Source organism: Quercus robur, chromosome 5 (genome assembly GCF_932294415.1).
Source record: "Quercus robur chromosome 5, dhQueRobu3.1, whole genome shotgun sequence".
Classification (NCBI taxonomy): domain Eukaryota; kingdom Viridiplantae; phylum Streptophyta; class Magnoliopsida; order Fagales; family Fagaceae; genus Quercus; species Quercus robur.
This window is the reverse complement of record NC_065538.1, coordinates 36,004,218-36,024,345: the sequence shown is the minus strand read 5'-3', so window position 1 is coordinate 36,024,345 and position 20,128 is coordinate 36,004,218. Positions and strand designations below refer to the sequence as shown.

The 20,128-nt window shown below is 38.5% G+C and overlaps 1 long non-coding RNA gene across 1 annotated transcript; it reads left to right on the top strand.

The window, feature by feature from the left end:
- Positions 1-4,053: 4,053 nt before the first annotated feature.
- On the top strand, positions 4,054-5,019 carry LOC126729076 (uncharacterized). The gene is made up of 2 exons (XR_007656486.1): positions 4,054-4,567; positions 4,651-5,019. It is a non-coding gene; the product is annotated as an uncharacterized LOC126729076 (long non-coding RNA).
- Positions 5,020-20,128: the final 15,109 nt, after the last annotated feature.

Genomic DNA, 20,128 nt, shown 5'->3' with positions numbered 1-20,128 from the left:
TTTAAAGGATGATGTTTGTTAGGATGTACAGTTCTAGTGAACTGACAATAGAGGTTTCAGGTCCAAGGAAAGGAATTTGTGAAATTATGATATCTTGCCCAGCATTGGCTATTGATATTGCTATTAACCAAAATAGAATAAGAGTTTCTCCAGATATAGTTGAGGATGTACTTGAATTTTGAGAATGCTGGTATGTTGGCATATCAGTTCCTTGAATGGGCTAGAAAACAACAAAATTACGTGCACAGTGTCTGGGCTTATCACACGATGATTGAGTTTCTGGCGAAGATTAGGCAATATTAGATCATGTGGGATCTTGTGAATACTATGAGGAACAAGAGCATGCTTGAGTTGAGACATTTTGCATTATAATGTGAAATCCTAGGCTCCGAAGGTAGAGGGGGCAGTTTGAGTTGAGTATATTAAAAAAAAAATATATATATATATATATATATTTTTTTTTTTTAAGGGACCAAAATTTTTTTGGAGGGAGCAGATTTTATCTAATCCAAATTTAATAACTATTCTCTGTTTTTTTCAGGTCAACCTTGACTGCACTGTTTTGTACTAATCCAAAATATTTTTGGAGGCAGCAAGCGATCATAAGTTGAAATGTAAATGCCAATTTCCTGCAATCGTGAAGACAGAGCAAAGCAAATTAACCCTGGATTATTACGAAAAGCTAACTAGTTGGGAGCTATAATTGTGCTGTTAGAGAAGGATAACAATTGTTGAAATTAATTGTGTTCATCAAAGTTCGGAGCTACATAGCCTTGCATTAAGTTGGTTTGTTGTTGTGGTGGTCATTTTAGTAAAAGCGAAAGGCCAAGGAAATAACTTGTATTTAGAATAGGTGAATTGTAGTTTAGTCATAGTGAAAGATTGTAATGACAATCGGTTTAAGAGAGTAGATACTTTCTTATCTTGTTTATTGCAATGACAATTGTAATAGCCACCGGTTTTATTATGTTATAATGGAAATTGAAATGCATTTCTTGCAATGGATTTTGGCACTTAATTTTGTCTTTTATTGGAACATTGTTTATTATAATGGAAATTGGTTGAAGGTTATTAAACGTGGCTTTTGCTTCTGTTCAAGTCATGGTCAACAATAATAATCCATACAATTGGTAAAAGCATTGATATACCTTTCATGGGACTATGGTATACAAACACTGAGTCAGGTTGTTTCAGCAGCTGCTTGTAATGTTTCATCTTTGGCTGGGTGGCACACGGCCATACTGTACCTGATTATAGTTTTCTTACATCAATAAAAGTTCTATCTATTACCTCAAAAAAAAAAAAAAAAAAATAGTACCATTTGTTACCGCGGCTCTGTCCCTACAATTGCCACGCAATATGGGAGATATTTTTAGACTGCATTTGCCTTTTGATTTCCACACACACACAAAATAAATAATTAAAAATTAAAATTTAAAAAATTAATAATAATAATTGATGAGGCATCTTTATTCTTCTTTTATGAGTACTCAATTCTCAATTGTTCCCGCCGCCGCGGGGGGGGGGGGGGGGGGGGGGGGGAGAGAGAGAGAATCTGATTATAAAAAATAATGATAATGCTTCATCCTTTATTCTTATTACTTATAAGCACTCACAGCTGGATAGACTCCACTTTTTTCCCAGCTTTTTTAATGACCCAAAAAGAGATACTTTCTTCTCCCAAAAATTAAGGCATCGAACGTATATCTCAATTCTCAAACAGTGGGATTATAAAATTAATTTTTCTTTTTCTTTTCCTTTTTCATACGTGACGCGAAGCTAGCTTTCCCAAAATGTGAAAATGCTCTTGAGCTGTGAGCTGTGAGCTGTGAAAATGCTCTTGACAGCTACCAAAAATATATTATAGATTTTTTTATGTGATAATTTTTTTTTTTTTTAAATATCTTTTTATTAGTTAATTGCATATTTAATAAACAAATATTTTAATTGGACTGGATGGGAAAATTTAAAATTTAAAGGACCCAATTGAACTAAAAATAAATTAGAGATTTGAAATGAATTTCAATTAGACTTAAGAAGTACAATTTGCATTTTAGTTTTTTTTTTTTTTTAATTATAATAAGTTAATAGCTTCATTTAATTTAATTTACACTCAGCTTTGTTATTTCCACTAAAGAATGAACTTCACTTAATAAATAATTTAAACAAAGAAATTTTTTTAATTTTTATAGTATACCTTTATGTAGGGATGGCCATACCCATTGGGTAATGGATATCCAACCCTACTCGATCCAAATATTTCAAGTAATACCCGGTTCTTAATGGGTAGAGCTTAACCGGGTAGAGTATGGATATTACCCGAATTTTTCGGGTAGGGTATGGATATTATCCATACCTAACCTGTTAAAAAAAAAAAAAAAAAAAAAACCTCTCTTGCTGTCACTCAGTCTCACACTCTCTCTGCCAAAATTTGTGTAAAAAAGGTCACTCAATCCTCTTAATAAGTAAGTTGCGAGTTGAGCAAGATAAAACTTTAGTTAGTCTTCTTAATGCTTGTATTCTTTATTGGAAATGGAGACTTTGGTTATCTGGGAAGATTATTGTTTGTTCATGTTTGAAGATAAATAGTATAATGAGTTACCAAAGACATAACTCTAGTAATTTCTCAACAAAAAAAAAAAAGAAAGAAAGACATAACTCTAGTCTGCAGTGAAATTGGATGCATGTAATGTTAACAGATGTTTTAGCATATCTTCACATTAAGCTAGCATTAGTTCTGTTGTGTAATTACAGAGTATTAGTTAAGGTATGGTTCGGATTGGAGCATTGAATTAATATATTTATCTTGTTCGGATGGTGTTAGACTACAAATGATACAGTCAATTTCAAGCACCTTAAGATGCTAATTAATTGTGTTGTTCCATTTCTTTTCTCGTTGCTGTCTTTGGATTGATTTATTTTTCAACCTATTTGCTCCATTCTCTCTCTGTTTCTCTTAAAAGAATCTTACTGAGATGGTTATGGAAGTGACATTTCTTGAAAATAGTCGAATAATTCCTTCTGTTAATATCAATATTTATGGGAATTGCAATAGATACAAAGTATCATATTTGGCTAGATTCTGCTTTCTATTTGAATTATGGCTTCTTCTCTTAAGAAGTTCTAGAAAGATAAGAACAAAGGAGGAAAAAAAAAAAAGAGTCTATATTGTTAGTTAGCATGAATGTGTTGTGAAGGTTTAGATATAGTGTGACTCTACTATGATATATAAATGAAACTTTCTTGGTTTCATTTATCATATTTTTTTTTTCATTTTTTTATTGATTAGTTTTTCTTTTTTAAGATTGGTTAGTTTTTATGTTATAATGTTTTGAATAAAAAAAAAAATTAAATGGGTTTCGGGTAGGGTATGGATATCCATGGATAATATATCCAGGTAAGATTTGGGTATGGATATTAATGAGTATTGATAATCAGGTATCCATGGATAAACTTTTCGGGTCGGGTATGGGTATACCCGATCCATACCCTACCCATGGCCATCCCTACCTTTATGATGTAATCGTTCTACATTAGATTTGGCTAGTGCAAAAGAGGATGATGAACCCATTATTTGGTTAGAAGAATACCCCTATTTTCTCTTCTCTATTGTACAACGTGATTTTTCTTGAATAAAGTCAACTATTATTTTCTTTTAAAAAAAATAAAAAAATAAAAAAAACTTTACCCATAAATTTATTTATCCTAAATAGTTTAGAATCGATGTTAACTAATGAAATTGTTTGAAAATGGGTGTTACTTAAATAAATAAATAAATAAAAAGTCACTAAGCTTGTAGCCAAACTTTACTCATAATTTTTTTTATAATAATGACTTGATGAGCAAGTTGAATTGGTACATGTACAGAATCGACCTGATTGAGTTTAGGCCAGAAATGTTTTTTGGACTAAAATAGGTTACTATTCCAATAACTTGGGTTCAGCCAAGTTATTGAGTTTGCATCCAATTTCGCCAGATCTACCCATGGCCATACATTTACCGAAGTATGTCCTGGGCAATCCATTCCAGCACGTATATACTCAATACTACAAGACCACTAGAGCTAAGAATAATATTAATAAATAAATAAGGCATTTGTTATTGGTTTTTGAAGTGATAATTTTCTTGGCTTCGCTCCTCTTTAACGCAACCATTTGTTTAGTTCCTTTTAACTTTTCTAAATGCATAATACTATAGCCATGAGTTGCATGGGCCATTCTTGTTTATTCTCTGATCACCAGAAAACACCTTCCTCATCATTCCATTCTTACTGTACATGAAGAAATCCAAAAGTTCTTATATATTGCCATCTTTATCCTCCTACCTATGAGAATAGGTTTGCCCCTTATCCAACAGTACCCCACCCCCTAACCAAAAAAAAATTCGTTCGCCCTTAATCAGAAGATCAATATGCCCCTAAGCGAAAAGAGATCAATTATTTGTGGATGCTTGTTATTCATCTTATGCATTCAAGTCCTGTCAAGCTTGGGTTTGGAAAGCTTTTCCACATTAGAGAATGAAGGTTCCAAGCTCTCAAAGCGCTTCATGCAAGACCGAGAAGTTCATGGTATGAAACTTGTTCCTTAATAAATAAATGACTTACTGTTTTTTGTGTGTAGCCTTTGACATTTTAAAACCGATTTTCTACAGCAAGAGTCGATGGTGATTTGAATGGAAACTGTGATGAGAAAGGTTACATTCGAAAGCAAAAAATATATGAGTCGGAAAAGTCGCAGAGAGGGAAGGGATCTTATGGTGGTGGAAACATTGCTCATCGACCACGCCCCACGACAAGAAGTGCAGCATCGTTGTTAGCAAAGCCCCCAATTTTCATCTCTACCTTAATTTGTTTTATCATAAGCTTCGCTTTGATGATCCATATTTTTCCCTTCCCATTACTCTAGGTATAAATATGGATATGAAGTTCGATATGTTGCTACGGATTCTATTTCCTTTCCCCTATTTCACATCTTCCTTCCCCCTAAATAAAAAAATAAAAAATTTCTCCTTTCTTCTTTTGGCCGTTATTCCCATTTTGTTTTGGTGTGGCTTTTTTTTTTTTAATTTTTAGTTTGAGCTTTTTTATGAGCACCCTTGAACTTTTTTGTGTGTAATTAATGTTATTAGCTAAAAGATTACAAGACACGTGATTTTTCGGAAGTTTGTAGCCTTTACGCACTTGTGGGAAATATTTGTTATTCTACTATTGTACACTTGTACAAGTCATGCGAGTCATGCGATCCTTTATTTTATTTTATTTTATTTATTTATTTATTTATTTTGAGAAATAAATTTACACAAATAAAAGTAATTCTAACGTAAAGGTACACCACAACTCTACTAAAAAATCATAGTAACTTTTAAAAAATGGTAAAACATGTTATATTATACACAACACACTCTCTTAAGTGATGTGGAACAATTATTTTTATTTTTATTTTTTTAGAAACTAAATTTCAAAACAAATTTGTGATACACTAGTAAGGTGTAACAAGAATGACAGTTGTAACTCTCCCGCTCTTTCTCTTTACTTCCCAAAATGTTACACAGCCTTATGCAAGAGTCCACTAATGAGTCTGAAGGCCCATTAATGGGCGCAAAAAGCCATAAATGCAAAATCCTACTAATGGACAAGAAGGCCCAATTAAAAAGAGTGCAAAGTGTCCATGCATGTGAGCTGAGCCCAACTCATAGGAAACCCTTAAAAGCAAAGAGACAAAAAGAAAACTCAATAATTTGATTGTGGCATAAGAGCTGTGACAGAAAGAATAGATGAACACCTATACCCCCACCCCCATCAAGAGCAAGAGTCTAGACATGGCAAAACGGGCGGGGCGGGACGGGGCGGGTTCGGGTTCGGGTCGGGTCAATCGGGCTGCGGGTTAAACGGGTCACGAATTAAAACAGGTCATTTTAAGCGGGTTAAAAACAAGTTCGGGTCAATCGAGTTGCAGGTCGGGTCGGGTTGACCCGTATTTTTCCCATGAATTTTTTTTTTTTATAAAGAAAACAATATGTATTTGCCATTTGAAAAGTTATACAACATATTACTTGATGTAAAATACATTATTTTAAATTCACAACTTATATCAAGAATGAACTCAGTTAAACTTATTAATACTTGTTCAATAATTTTAAAATTATACAAATCCAAACATTGCTATCTAGAACAAAATAATACAAAGATAAGTAAAACAAATACACAAGTTTTATTTTTACACAATATCAACATTCCAAAAAATAAAAAAATAAAAATTACAAATGACTTATTGGATAACTCATTTGATAAAAAGTAAAAACATATAAGAAAGTTACAATTTTGAAAATTAATTTTATAACCTATTATCAATTGTTATTGGCACTCTATTTCAATTTGAGATATACATTAAAGTTTGATTGCTTATTTATTTATACATGGTCTCTTTTATGAAGATTATATCATTGTTAAGCAACACACACTATAGGAAATATCATAGTTTATTTTGAAAAGCCGTTAATTTTGAACATAAATTTTTAAAAATAGATCCAAGAAGTCATAATTTATACTAATTTGATACTTTGGCTTTCCTATTTTCACACTTGTGAATGTGTCTCACATATGTCTACAATTTTAAATCTGTTTTTAACTCTATTGTAACTAGATTATCTTGGCATGTACTTTGCTATTTGATATCTAAAAATCTTTACTCATTACAAAATGCTCAACCATTTATCTTTCAATTAATTTGCATGCAGTTATGTAAATATATCAATTGTTTCCTTAAAACTCACAATAAACAATTAAACCAATATTATCTTAATTTCACTATTTTTTTTACCAAAAAAAAAAGTTTTAAAAATATGGTTTGGGTTCAGGTCGGGTCGGGTTGACCCGCAAAGTGACACATGATGACATGAGGTAGGATCCCTAGCTTAGGCCCAAGCATGAGGAAACAAGCTTAATTAGAAGCTGGAGATTAATTGGTCCTCTCTCTCTCTCTCTCTCTCTCTCTCTCTCTCTCAGAGATCATCAAATGAGACATATATAATTCAACGGTAAAAAAGGGAAGTCCTCTCAGAGATCATCAAATGAGACATATATAATTCAACGGTAAAAAAGGGAAGTCTAAAAATAGCAATCTACACTCTTAGCAATTAGCATAGCAGGTGTATTTTTCCAACAAGAAAGCATCATCTACACTCTCACTCTCACTCTCACTCTCAGTCCATATTTTGTGATAAAGCTACTAATAAATAAATACCAACGTTGTTTTGCAACACCTACATTGCCCAGTCAACCAAAAAAAGGAGATATATTCTATTTTGAATAGGGGGTGTTAAATGGGTGGATACATAAAACTCATTTACCCATTTATTGCTCATTTAACTAATTACATCTAACCTAAACCCAACCCAACTCAATTATCATGGGTAAACTCCAAATTACCAAATAATCAAAATTACCAAAATGCCTCTAAAACTTGAAAATGACCAAATTACTCACAAAACCCTTAAAATTACCATAATACCCCATAAACCTAAAAAATAAATAAATATATATATATATATATATATCAAATATGCTAAAAAAAAAATCCATTAAAAATTACCAAAATACCCCTAAAAAAAAAAACTAAACTACCCCTAAAACCTAAAAATTGATCACAATACCCCCCATAAACTTAAAAAATAACCAAAATACCCCTAAAACTTAAAAATTGACCAAATTACTCCCGAAATCTAAAAATTACTAAAATACCCCCTAAACTTTAAAACTGACCGAAATGCCCGTTAAACCTAAAAAATAACCAAAATACTCCAAAAACCTAAAAATTACCTGTGGGAGGGGATGATCTGAATGTAACATAGAGCTTATGGTCCCAGTGCAAGGATGGAAAAAGGCCCATTCGCACACCAGTCCGAGCTTGACACGTGGACAAAAGTCTAAGAAGGGAAGACGTAGAAACCTGTCGTTCGAGGAGCCCGAGGAATGAGCACACCTTGGGAATTCTTCAGCTGGCAACTTGCACCAAAGAACAGGGTACCGTGGAAGACAATAAAGACGTGCAAGTAAAAAAGAGAAGAAATATCTAGGTAAAGTAGCCATCACCTCCACATTTAATGCCCTGTATCAACTCAAATGGCCGCATTAATGAACAGTAATCCCATAGCTCACAACACACTCTACCACCTCTAGTGGAGTCTTGATGGGACAAGCATCCAAATTACTACCTTGAGACGTACATGTGGAGGGCATAGATGCAATGAGAGGGACTATATAAAGGAAAAGAATCCCTCTTGGAAAGGGGTTGAATGATTGAAGAAGAATGAGAAGTGATAGAGTATCATCTTGTATCTAACACTTAAGCAAATCTTTTATGAACATCACCACCTCGGCCAAACCCGAGGAAGTGTTTTATCCATATTTTGTACTTCTTTTGTTACTTTATAAGCCTTAACTCAACCGATTTCATATTTGGATCATAGCAAAGCATTAAAGTTGACCCTACAAGCCCATCCTCTAAACAATTAATTGCATTGGGCCTGAAATACCTAACTCTACTATTCTAAGTGGGCCTAGTAATTTTGGGCTCTTCTAATTGGCATCATCTGTGGGAATTGTCATCTTTGAACTTTGTGATCTAAGTTTTTGACAATAGTTGGAAAAATTGGCAAACTCCAAGCAAGATAGAGAAGAATCAATGGGTTCTCAACGAGTAGACCAATTTGTCAACTTAGAAAGAAGAAGAGACTGTGAGGCAAATCAGACACCCAGCGTTAGGGTCAAAATTGTTTACTCGGACCACATTAGTCGAAGTCACTTGAGGCCAAGGAATCATGTTTCGCATAAGCAAGAGATGCAAAACCTCATATTGGAGGTTGACCACCTACATAAATAGCTTCAACATAGACTGCATGTTAGGGGGGATAGAAGACCTCCATCAAGCCAAAGCTTTGATTCAGAAGAGAACCGTAGTTACAGGCAGAAGTCTAAAACTCCCCCTAGTGAGTCTCTCACGACGTCCTCCCATACTAATGGTAGGGAAACGCGTCGTAGGAGAAGAAACAGGAAGTCAAGTGGCTATGAGTAAGGCCTTGCGCCAAATCTCTAGGTCACCTTTTACACGCTGCATTGAAAGGCCCAAACTCCCACACCATTTTGCTTAGCCCACCTTCACCATTTATAATGGAAGGACTAACCTAGTGGAGCACGCGAGCCACTTTAATCAAAGAATTGCCATCCACTCCAGGAATGAGGCCCTCATGTGCAAAGTATTCCCCTCAATTGATGGATTGGAGGAAGGCTTAATAAGTTCTTCTTAGGGGCTAACTAGGGCATTTAGGGCCTGATTTGTGAGTTGTAGTAGGGTCCCTAGGCCTCTAGACTCTTTACTGTCCATGGCAATGAAGGATGGTGAGACACTAAAGACTTATTTTGACAGATACTGGGAACTTTTTAATGAAATCAATGGAGATTTTGAGGATGTGGTTGTCGGGACCTTCAAGGTGGGGCTCCCCATGAATCATGACTTGAGGAAATCCTTTACCATGAAGCCCACTAGAAATATGCTCCAACTGATGGATAGTATTGATGAGCATAGGAGGGTCAAAGAAGATTTGGTGTAAGGCAAAGGGAAGGCCAAGGTTTTCACCCCCAAAAGGAGGGATCCTCAGCCTGACAAATATAGTCTTAACCGGTCAAGGAGAGATTTTTTCAATCAACCTCCACAGTCCAACGCCTCGGTGGTCAGCTCGGTGTTCAAGGAACTCGTATATTGGATCCTTGAAAAGATAAAAAATGAGTCTTAATTCAAGTGGCCCAACATGATGGGAGGTAACCCCACCAAATGGAATCAAAACCTGTACTACCAATATAATCAGGACCGGGGGCATACAACTGAGGACAACAGAACCCTACGTGAACATTTAAAGCAATTAGTCAAGGTAGGGAAGTTGAAACAGTTCATGCACCAGTCTCCTAGGTAGGGAAGCTAGGCCGAGCAAGGATACTAGTGAGAGGCCATTCCGCGCCCACCATAGGGAACCATCAATGTCATCCTTATCACACCAAGTAGGGAGGCAAGCTCCTCTTCTAGAATTATGTTCATAGCGTTAAAGCTAGAGCCTGAGGAGCAGGTCCAAGGGTGCATAAGGGTTAAGGTGGAATCATAGCTGATCTTGGGCTTCTTAGATGAAGATAAAGTGGGGACCTTTCAACCCCATGATGATGCACTAGTAGTTACCCTTCGGATTGGAGGGTTTGACATGAGAAGGGTGTTGGCGGACCAAGGAAGCGGAACTAAGATCATGTACAAAGACTTATATAAGGGGGTAAACCTGAAGTCTGACAATCTAAGCAGATATGACTCATCGTTGGTAGGATTCGATGGAAGAACCGTGATCCCAAGGGATGATTAAGCTACCAGTGCAAACAGGCAACGAAGTAGTCGACATGGAGTTCATTGTAGTTAATGCTTACTCCCCTTTACACGGCAATTCTAGTGAGACCTTGGCTTCACGCTATGGGAGCAGTCTCCTCGACCCTACCTATGAAGGTGAAGTACCCCACAATGGTCGAGTAGAAGAGCTAGTGGGAAGCCAGATAATGGCCAGGCAGTGTACGGTTGCTGCTATCAAGCACTATTCAACTGAAATGGGCTCTTTCAGCCCAAATGATGCTTCATAGCAATTAACGGTCCAAGGGCCTAAAGACTTGACTGGGCCTATAATAATTAGTTTGCAATGTGAAGAGCTGGAGAAAGTCATTGTTGGGTCAGACGAGGATAAATATTTTCATGTTGGGACCTAGTTACCCCTAACTAAGAGGGAAGAATTGTTGGTTTTCTTGAGGGATAATCTAGATGTTTTTGTATGAAGTGCATATGAGGTGTCGAGCGTAGATCTAGAGTTCATATGCCACCGCCTTAATATGAACCTGGCTGTTGTGCCGAAAAGGCAGCCTCCTTAACACTCTTCCAAAGAGTACGTCGATGTAGTGAAAGAGGAAGTGAATAAGCTCAAGCAAGCTAGAGCAATCAAAGAGGCATTTTATCCCAAGTGGTTAGCCAACACTATGGCAGTTAAGAAGAAGTTGAGAAAATGAAGGGTTTGTATGGACTTTATCGATTTAAACAAAGCCTACCCCAAAAACCCCTTCCTAGTCTCCCAAATCGATCAGCATGTAGACGCAATGTTTAGCCATCCTCGGATGAGTTTTTTGGATGCCTTCCAAGACTATCACAAAATGCCATTGTCACTGCCCGACCAAGAAAAGACTGCATTCTTGACCCTTACTAGGAATCACCATTATCGAGTGATGCCCTTTGGCTTAAAGAATGCTGATCCACTTATCAAAGAATGGTGACAAGGATGTTTGAAGCCCAGCTAGGCCAAAATGTCGAGGCTTACATAGACGATATGGTTGTAAAGAGTAAGCAGGTGTTTGAGCATCTAAGTGATCTAGGAGATGTATTTTCAGTACTCAGAAAATATAAATTGCATCTTAATGCTTCCAAATGTTCCTTCGGCTTGAGTTCAGGGAAATTCGTAGGTTACACGATCAATTATCGAGGGATTAAGGTTAACCCTAACCAAATCAGAGCCATCCATGATTTTCACCCACCTCGAAACCCAAAAGAGGTGCAGAGGCTAACTGGGATGATCGCAGCCCTAAATAGGTCTATCTCTTTGTCGGATCATCGCTATAGGCCTTTTTTCCAATTACTTCATAAGTAGAAAGACTTCACCTAGACGGAAGAGTGTAACAAAGCTTTTGAGGAACTAAAGAAATACTTGGTGCATCCTCCCATCCTTTCCAAGCCCGAGAAGGAAGAGGTCCTGTATGCTTACATAGCTATCACGGACCATGTAGTAAGCCTAGTCCTAGTTCGAACAGACTCTGGGTGCAGAAGCATGTATATTATGTAAGCAAGTCCCTTCAAGAGGCAGAAACCTAGTATCTACCCCTTGAGAATGCCATCTTAGCCATCATACATGCCACGAGGAAGCTTCCCCATTACTTCCAAGCCCATACTATTGTTATCCTCACTTAGCTCCTTTTACAAGCGTTGCTTTAGAGGTTGGACTATACGGGAAGAATAGCTAAGTGGGGAACTATGTTGGGAGCATTTGACATCAAATATTTACCTCATGCAGCCGTAAAGGGGTAGGTTTTGGCTGATTTGGTGGCAAAATTCATTAAGGCGGGGGGGGGGGGGGGGAAGGTCCAAAGCCAAGGTGAAAGGGACTCCCGACGTAGAGGTTTCACTGATTTCCACTCCCTATCCCCCATCCTGGAAGCTCTACGTGGATGGGACAACTAACTAGAAAGGGTCTGGGATTAGAATTGTTCTAATATTCCCTAAGCAAATAACTATGGAGAAATCTCTAAGACTTGGTTTTCCAACTATGAATAATGAAAGGAAGTTAGGAATGATTACTTTGAAAAAGGTTGGAGCCAAAGCTATGGAGGTTTTCTCTGACTTAAGATTAATCGTGGGACAGGTGAAAAGGGAATTTAAAGCTAGAGATCAAAGGATGTACTGGTACATTGGTGAAATCAAGCAATTACAGTCCAGTTTTAATGCTTTTTTCTATAAAGAAAGTTCCCATAAGCAAGAATTCCCATGCTGATTCATTAGCAACCTTGGCCACCTTATCAAGACAGGGTCTACCCAGAGTTATAATCGTTGAAGATCTAGTAGCATCCAATTGGGATAATCAAGTTCCAATAAGGGTAAGCAACATACACGTTACCCTAAGTTGGTGGATCAGGTGTTGTTGTTTTTAAAGGACAGGACACTACTTGAGGACAAATCTGAGGCTAAGAAAATCTGAAGGAAGGCACCGCAATACTGGCTTTCAGAAGAATAGAAGTTGTACAGATGGTCATACTCCGGGCCATATTTGCTCTATATCCATCCTAAAGCAGTAAAGCCACTATTGGAAGAGATTCATAAAGGAATTTGTGGTAGTCACACAGGAGGAAGGTCCCTATCACATAGAGCCACTACCCAAGGATATAGGTGGCCCAACATGCAAAGGTCTGCCCATGAATATGTCAGGAAGTGTGACTAGTGCCAAAGGTATGCCCCGAACATCCATTAGCCAGGAGGAACCTTGAATCCTCTCTCCAGTCCATGGCCATTTGCACAATGGGGATTAGATAAAGTTGGTCCTTTCCAAAGGGCAATTGGGAACCGAAGATGGCTCATTGTTGGAATTGATTACTTCACAAAACAGGTCAAGGCCGAGCCTCTTTCCAACATCCGAGATCAAGATGCAAAGAATTTTTTCTGGAAAAATATTCTCACCAAATTTGGAGTTTTGCACACACTAATCTCGGACAATGGGCCCTAGTTTGATAATAAAGCTTTTCGAAGGTATTGTTGTGAACTAGGACATATATTCTACTCCTGCTTACCCTCAAGGTAATGGACAAGCTGAAGCTGTGAACAACGTCATAGTGAATGGACTAAGGAAGAGGTTAGATAAGGCAAAGGGGAGATGGGTAGACGAGTTGCCGTATGTGTTATGGACATACTACACCACACCTAGAAGATCAACGAGAGAGACCTTCTTTTCAATGACGTATGGCTTCGAAGCAGTCATCCCTCTAGAGATAAGATTCCCGACATTGAGGACCAGAACCTCGGCCATGTTTGACTCCTCAGGTCACATACCTTGGAAAAATTAACTCTTATTAAATGGTTAAGTGTTAACAGAACCTCGACCATGTTTGACTCCTCGGGTCACATACCCTGAGTAAATTAACTTTTATTAAAATGGTTAAGTGTTAAATAGAACCTCGGTTATGTTCAACTCCTCAAGTCACATGCCTTCGATAAATTAACTCATATTAGAATAGATTAAGTGTTCAATAAGACCTTGGAATGTGTATTTCAGGTGAACTATTGCACGTTAAAAAAGAATTATAAAAAACATATGACACTGATAAAAAGGAATAAAGCATAGGAGAAATAGATCAGGACCATATACACAAACTTGTTAAAATGAAACTTTATTTATTTGATAGATAGAAGAGAAATGACAAGGTACAATATTAAAAGGGGGGGGGGGGGATGGACTACACTTAAACCAAAAAAGGGGGGGGGGGGGTTGGGAATAAGAAGAAGAAAGTGTCTCTTCTATGAGGCAGCCTCTGGATCAGCGACTTCGCTCTCCTTCTCACCCTCTTCAATGGGTTGGGAGGCCAGAGTAGCGAAGCTCGTCCCTCTAGCAGCGGCCTTGAGAGTTTCCGTTAGAGCCAACGGAATGATGACCTTCTTAGGATTCCTTAACTCTGAGGCAGGATCCACCCCTGTGGCATTTAAGGCCTTTACCCAGAATTGAAGACAATACGCTCGATAAACCTATATGACTAAGGACCTCAAGATTGCCTCTGTTTCTTTCTGGCCCATGTCATACCAGGCTTGCTCTACCTTCTCGATCTCCTCATCCTTACCCTTAAGCTCCTTCTGTTAGGCTTCGATATTTTCATGAGCAATGGCCAATTTCTCCTCAGCCTTTTGAAGTTGGAAGAATTTCTCCTCGACTTGCTTCTCTGCCCTGGCTAGGGCAGCTTTAGCACTTTTCCTTCCCCTCTCAACCTCAAACAGCCTAAGGAGTAGCTCTTTGTATTTTTTCTCGGTAGCAATCTAGGCCTTAATGGTAAAGACACAGCGTGCTTCCTTATCCTTAAGTTTGGAATGGGCATGGTCCACCCACTCTCCAGCCACATGAGCTACCTGGACTACCTGTACAAACAAAAGAGAGTAAAAAGTAGAGTTAGTAAAGAATGTACGTAAAAAATAAAGGGGTAATTTTTGGAAATATGAGTGGGAATATGGAGATAAACACCCACCATGGCAAGGTCCCTTTTTAGAGTCAGAAAGACCTCATGCTTCTTCAGGCTCTTTAGGTTGGCTATGTCTTGAGGAAGGAGCAACACTGGCTCGAGAGAGTTGGCCACATAACCTGCTAGAAGTCCCTAATAGATGAGTCAGAAGGCAATGGGGCTCCATCCAACACCAGTGAGGGGTTCCAGATAGGGATTTTGGAATGATAGTCTAATGTGACCTAGGAACAAGAACCCTCAACAGAGCTCTTTTTCTTTTGTCCCTTAGGGACTTTGGACCCTTTAGGGGGTTCTTGGTCCGTAGTAGGTTGTATCTCACCTTTCTTGGACACCTCCTTCTTGGACTTCTTGTTCCTCTTGCTTTTCTTCTCTCCAAGTTCAATAGGAGAACCCGAGACAAGAGTGGGGTAGGAGATTAAGGGTCCAACAACTCGAGAGTAGCACTCCCAGCATGAGACTCTAGCAGAGTTAGCAAATTTGGGGTCCTCTTCTGTATCACCATGCCTTCAGGTACGTTCAGGATCTCCTGGTTAGTGCTTACTTGATTCAAGCTGGCTTTGGAAGACTCAGTGAGGTCGGTTTGGTTGAATACTCTAAAGTCTTCCTCTAGGTCAAATATCACCAGCTCCCAAGCAGGCTCTTGTTGTTCCTCGTCTGAGGGTATAACTTCCTCCCCAGCTTGGATGATCTCGGCAACCTGCTGAATAATGTCCTGAGTTCCCTTCGGAAGTGTACCAACTAGGAATCCAAAATTTGGTGTGTTGTCGCAGACAACCAAAAATAAAACCTATAAGTAAGGATCGTTCCCACGGAGAGTATCTAGCCTAGTTTATACTACATGAACAAGGAGGGGGAGGGTGGTTGAGTATAATGAAAAAAAATTTAAGAAAAAAAACAACTAAGGAACAAACCTTGGTATAATCTAATAAACCCTAACTACTAAACAACCCAAGACAAGCGCTAAAGGTTTAATCTAGTAGCAGCCTTAAGAATTAGAGAGATCGATGAAACTAAACAACACAAACACAAGTGGTTGTATTTAATTTAGTCGAGCGTTCTTCCTAAAATCTAATAATTTCTGACCTAGCAAATCATTAAATCTTGGTTGCTTCACAAGTTAGAGAAATCAAACAATTACGGATTTGATATCTAACCTAGCAGTAGATTGCAATGAATAATAAACTAGTAGGCCTCCTAGTATTTAAACAAGAAAATCATGAAAATAGGCACAGAAGAACATCTTATATTCAAAGCATAAATTGAACAATAAAAACAAATTAGATCTCACAGTTTTATTGATTCCAAGGCTTCAGTTTCCTTCGACCAAGTATAAAAGTTTAGGCACGCAGAGCCATGATGAAAGCTCAAAGGAGAAAATCAGAGAAAAGGGGAGAGAGAGGAGTGTGTGTTTAATTCTAATTTCTCCTCCCCCTTTTACACGTTAATTCCCCCTTTCCCAAGCCTACAAAATCTCCTAAAAATATTCTGAATAATAATATCCAAATCTGACTAATTAAGTAAAATATTAAAAATAAAACAAAGTCTTAATATAACTAGGAAAGTGGTGTTTTTCAGCTGGAATTTTTGTGCATCAGATCTGGAAGCTTCCAAAAATAAACCGCATCAAATCTGCGTATTAGAATTGCAGGCAAAGGAACATTTCAGAATGTCAACAATGCAGATGCAGCAACCTCATGGCCGATTTCAACCTTGATACAGCCCGTATCTCTCAAAACTCAAAACATGAAAGTTGTAGAGCTTTGTCTTGGTGCTCCATATCATCTTGAATCATCTCAATCGAAAGCCTGTATGAGAGAGTTATGCCCAGATTATGAGGCAATATCAAAGCTGTCCAGAATCGCCCAATTAGCTACGTTTTGCACTTAATGCCTCCATTTGCATCCTAAATCAAAATATAAGAATAATGAGTAAATTTAGGCACCAAATAAATATAAATGACTAAACATTAAGGGAGAAAAATATGACATTTTGCATTCTCATCAGCCTTCTTTATCGGGCCATGTGTGGCTTTCCTTTAGTCCTTGTGAGTGGGAATGCAAAGCTAACCCATTGGGTTGGAGCTTTCTCAAAGGCTTCCACCACCGTTCGCCATGCTACCTTCGTTACATTTTGGCTCTGTAAATTCGTCTTTGGTTCGCACCCATACTATGCTATAAAGCCCCTTTATTTTTAGTTAGCCATAAAGATTTCTACTAAAGTGAGTCTACCATTGGCCCTATGTTCTTGGGTCATCTATATGTTCAGCTATAGAGTGATGAGAGGCAAGCAGGTTCTTGGGTCATCTTCCTTAATGAAGTTTGCCACGACTCTGCTGGCTTTGCAAAGTGGTATGGCCTCTACCCATTTGGTGAAATATTTTATGGCCACAAGGATCCATATGTACCTATTGGAAGGCAGATTGACTGGTCCCACCAAGTCAAGCCCCCAAGTGTGGAAAGGCCATAGGGTGAGTATACTCTACAAGCTCTATAGGTGGGTATGGATCAAATTGGCTTGCACTTGGCAGCCGTGGCATTTCTTTACAAAGACTACTGCATCCTTTCTCATAGTGGCCCAATAGTATCCCATCTTAAAGTTGCACCGGTATAACTTCTTTCCTCCCTGGTGTTCTCCACATTCTCTTATGTGCACTTCCTTCAACATCTCGTTGGCCTCTTTTGGCCCAAGACACTGCAGTGGGTCTCTATCATACCCTTTATTAAAGAGAATTGCCAATTTCCTGAGCTTATACCTTTCTCCGTGCTTCTGTGGCAGGAGCCCTGTTGCCAAGTATCCCATGAATGGGCTCCTCCAATCCTCTCCATGGCAAACACGGCGTAGCATTCTTCTTTATCTATGGCGAGATGGCAAGCTTCACACTAGGTCTAAATTTGATCTGCCTCCTTGCTCATATTTGACCAATAGAAGCCCGCTCTCTACAACCTTCAATACAGGCTAACCTCCTTGTAGAAACCACATGTCTTGCTGTGCACTTCTTCTAGCTTTCTCTGGGCCTCCTCGTACCCCACACATCTTGATAGAATTACTCCTAGCATTCTGCGGTACAGTTTTCCTTTCATCAGGACATAGTCCTTTACTATTTTCAGTTTTGCCACATCTTCTTCCCTCAATAGGGTTTCCTTGATGGGAGCCTTCCAATCTTCCTCGTATTCTTCTTTTTCTAGGAATTTTTCCTTGAGCACTTCAATTACGGATTCTCTTCACTTCTTAATCTCAACTCTAGCACTACTTACTTCAAAGGCTATTTGTGAGCCCAATGCAGCTAATGCATCTGCATATTGGTTCTCGCTCCTCTAGGCATGCTCTATTTCAAATGTACAAAAACTTTCCTCCATCCTTTGGGTTAGTGTCTTGTATAGGGCCAAACATGGTTCTTTTAAAGAAAATCTTCCTTTGGCTTGGTGGACCACCAAGTTAGAGTTGCCTATCACCCTTAGGTGTTTGATCCCCATTTCGAGGGCCATTGCCAATCCCATCAGGTAAGCTTCATATTCTGTTGTATTATTTGAACATGGGAACTCCAACTTGAATAAGAGTGCTATGGTCTCTTCATCATTGTGATAAAGGACCACTCCTACTCCTCTTTAGTTCGCCGTAGAGGAGCCATTGAATTTCATAGCCCATTGTTCTCTTGCCATTTCTATTGTAGTTACTTCTCCAGATACCTTATCGTCTAGTGAGAATTTCTCTTCTTTAGGAAATTGGGCCAACAAATCTGCTATGGCCTGGCTTTTTACCACTTGATCTCATGGGACTTTTTCATCAAATGTCATAGGCCAAGAAGTAATGGCGCAACCTTTGCAATCCATAGATGATTTCCAAGCATACTATTTCCGCCCTGGGATAGTGTGTCTTAGCATCCCTTAAGGTGCGGCTTATGTAATAAACTGGCTGCTTGATGCCACCTCCATCTTCCTAGGCTATCAACACCCTAATGGTAGACAGGCTTGAAGATAGATAAAGCAACAACAGTTTTCTGCAGACCAAGGCCTGCACCGTGGGTAGCGTCATCATGATCTGTTGAAGCCTCTGAAAGGCTTTTTGTTGTGTGCTGCCGCATTCAAAGCTCTGTCCCTTTATAACAGCTTTGTGAAAGCTGAGGTAATTGATGTTATGCCCATTATAAACCTCCTATTGTAGGAGACCTTGCCCAGAAAACTCTTTAATTCTTTAACTGTGGCCAATGGCTTTATAGTTGATATTGCCGTTACTTTGGCCGGATCTACGTTTATCCCTCTACTATGGACCAAGAGTCCCAAAACTTTTCTAGTAGATACTCCTAAAGTGCACTCAACTAGTTCATTCTCAGCTTGAAAAGTCTATGCTTCTTTCGAACACCTTTCTTAACACCTTGACATGGTCTTTTTGACTTTACCACAATGTCATCCACATAGTCCTCCATTTCTTGGTGCATCATGTCATGAAATATGGCAATCATAGTGCGCTGATAGGTTGCGTGCGATTTTCAGCCCGAAGGGCATCATCATGTTGTAGAAATTCCTAATGCGCATTCTAAAGGTAGTCTTTTCCGCATCTTTTAGTGCCATTTACATTTGATTGTACCTGCTGAATCCATCCATAAAGGAGAACATGGCATTCCCAGCGGCAAAATCTATTAGCAGATCCATGTTAGGCAATGGGAATTCTTCCTTAGGGAAAACCCAATTAAGATTTCTAAAGTCAACACAACATCATATCTGCCTGTTCTTCTTTTTCATGGGTACAATGTTTGATGGCTACCGTAGGTGTTGAATTAGTTTGAAAAACCCAGCTATTAACAGCTTCTGCACTTCCTTTTTTATCTGCTCCTCTACTTTAGTGTGGAACACCTTGGCAGGTTGGGCCACTAGCTTGGCCCCAAGTTCCACGTTGAGTGTGCGTACCACCAATCCTAGGTCTAGCCCAGACATTTTGCTATAATCACATACAAAACCATCTCTAAACTCCTCCAATAATAGAAACAATTATGCCTTTTCCTCTTTTGACAGCTTCGAACTTATTGAAATTAGTCTTAGCTTCTATGGATGTGGACACAAGGGGGGAAAGAGTGCTAGAGTCGCCACCTAGTTATATGGTCTAGGAACCATGAATATAGCGTCCTTTCAAGGAAAGACCTTTGATCTTACTACCAAAGTTTGGGTTCGGAGTTTAGGTATGCTCTTGGGAAGGTGTTAGGCACCCAAGATCGCCCAACTCTAAGGTTGGCCTCCCATCATTGTGTCTAAAGTCTTAAACTTATTAAAACCACGTTCGATACTTGTATCTATACTC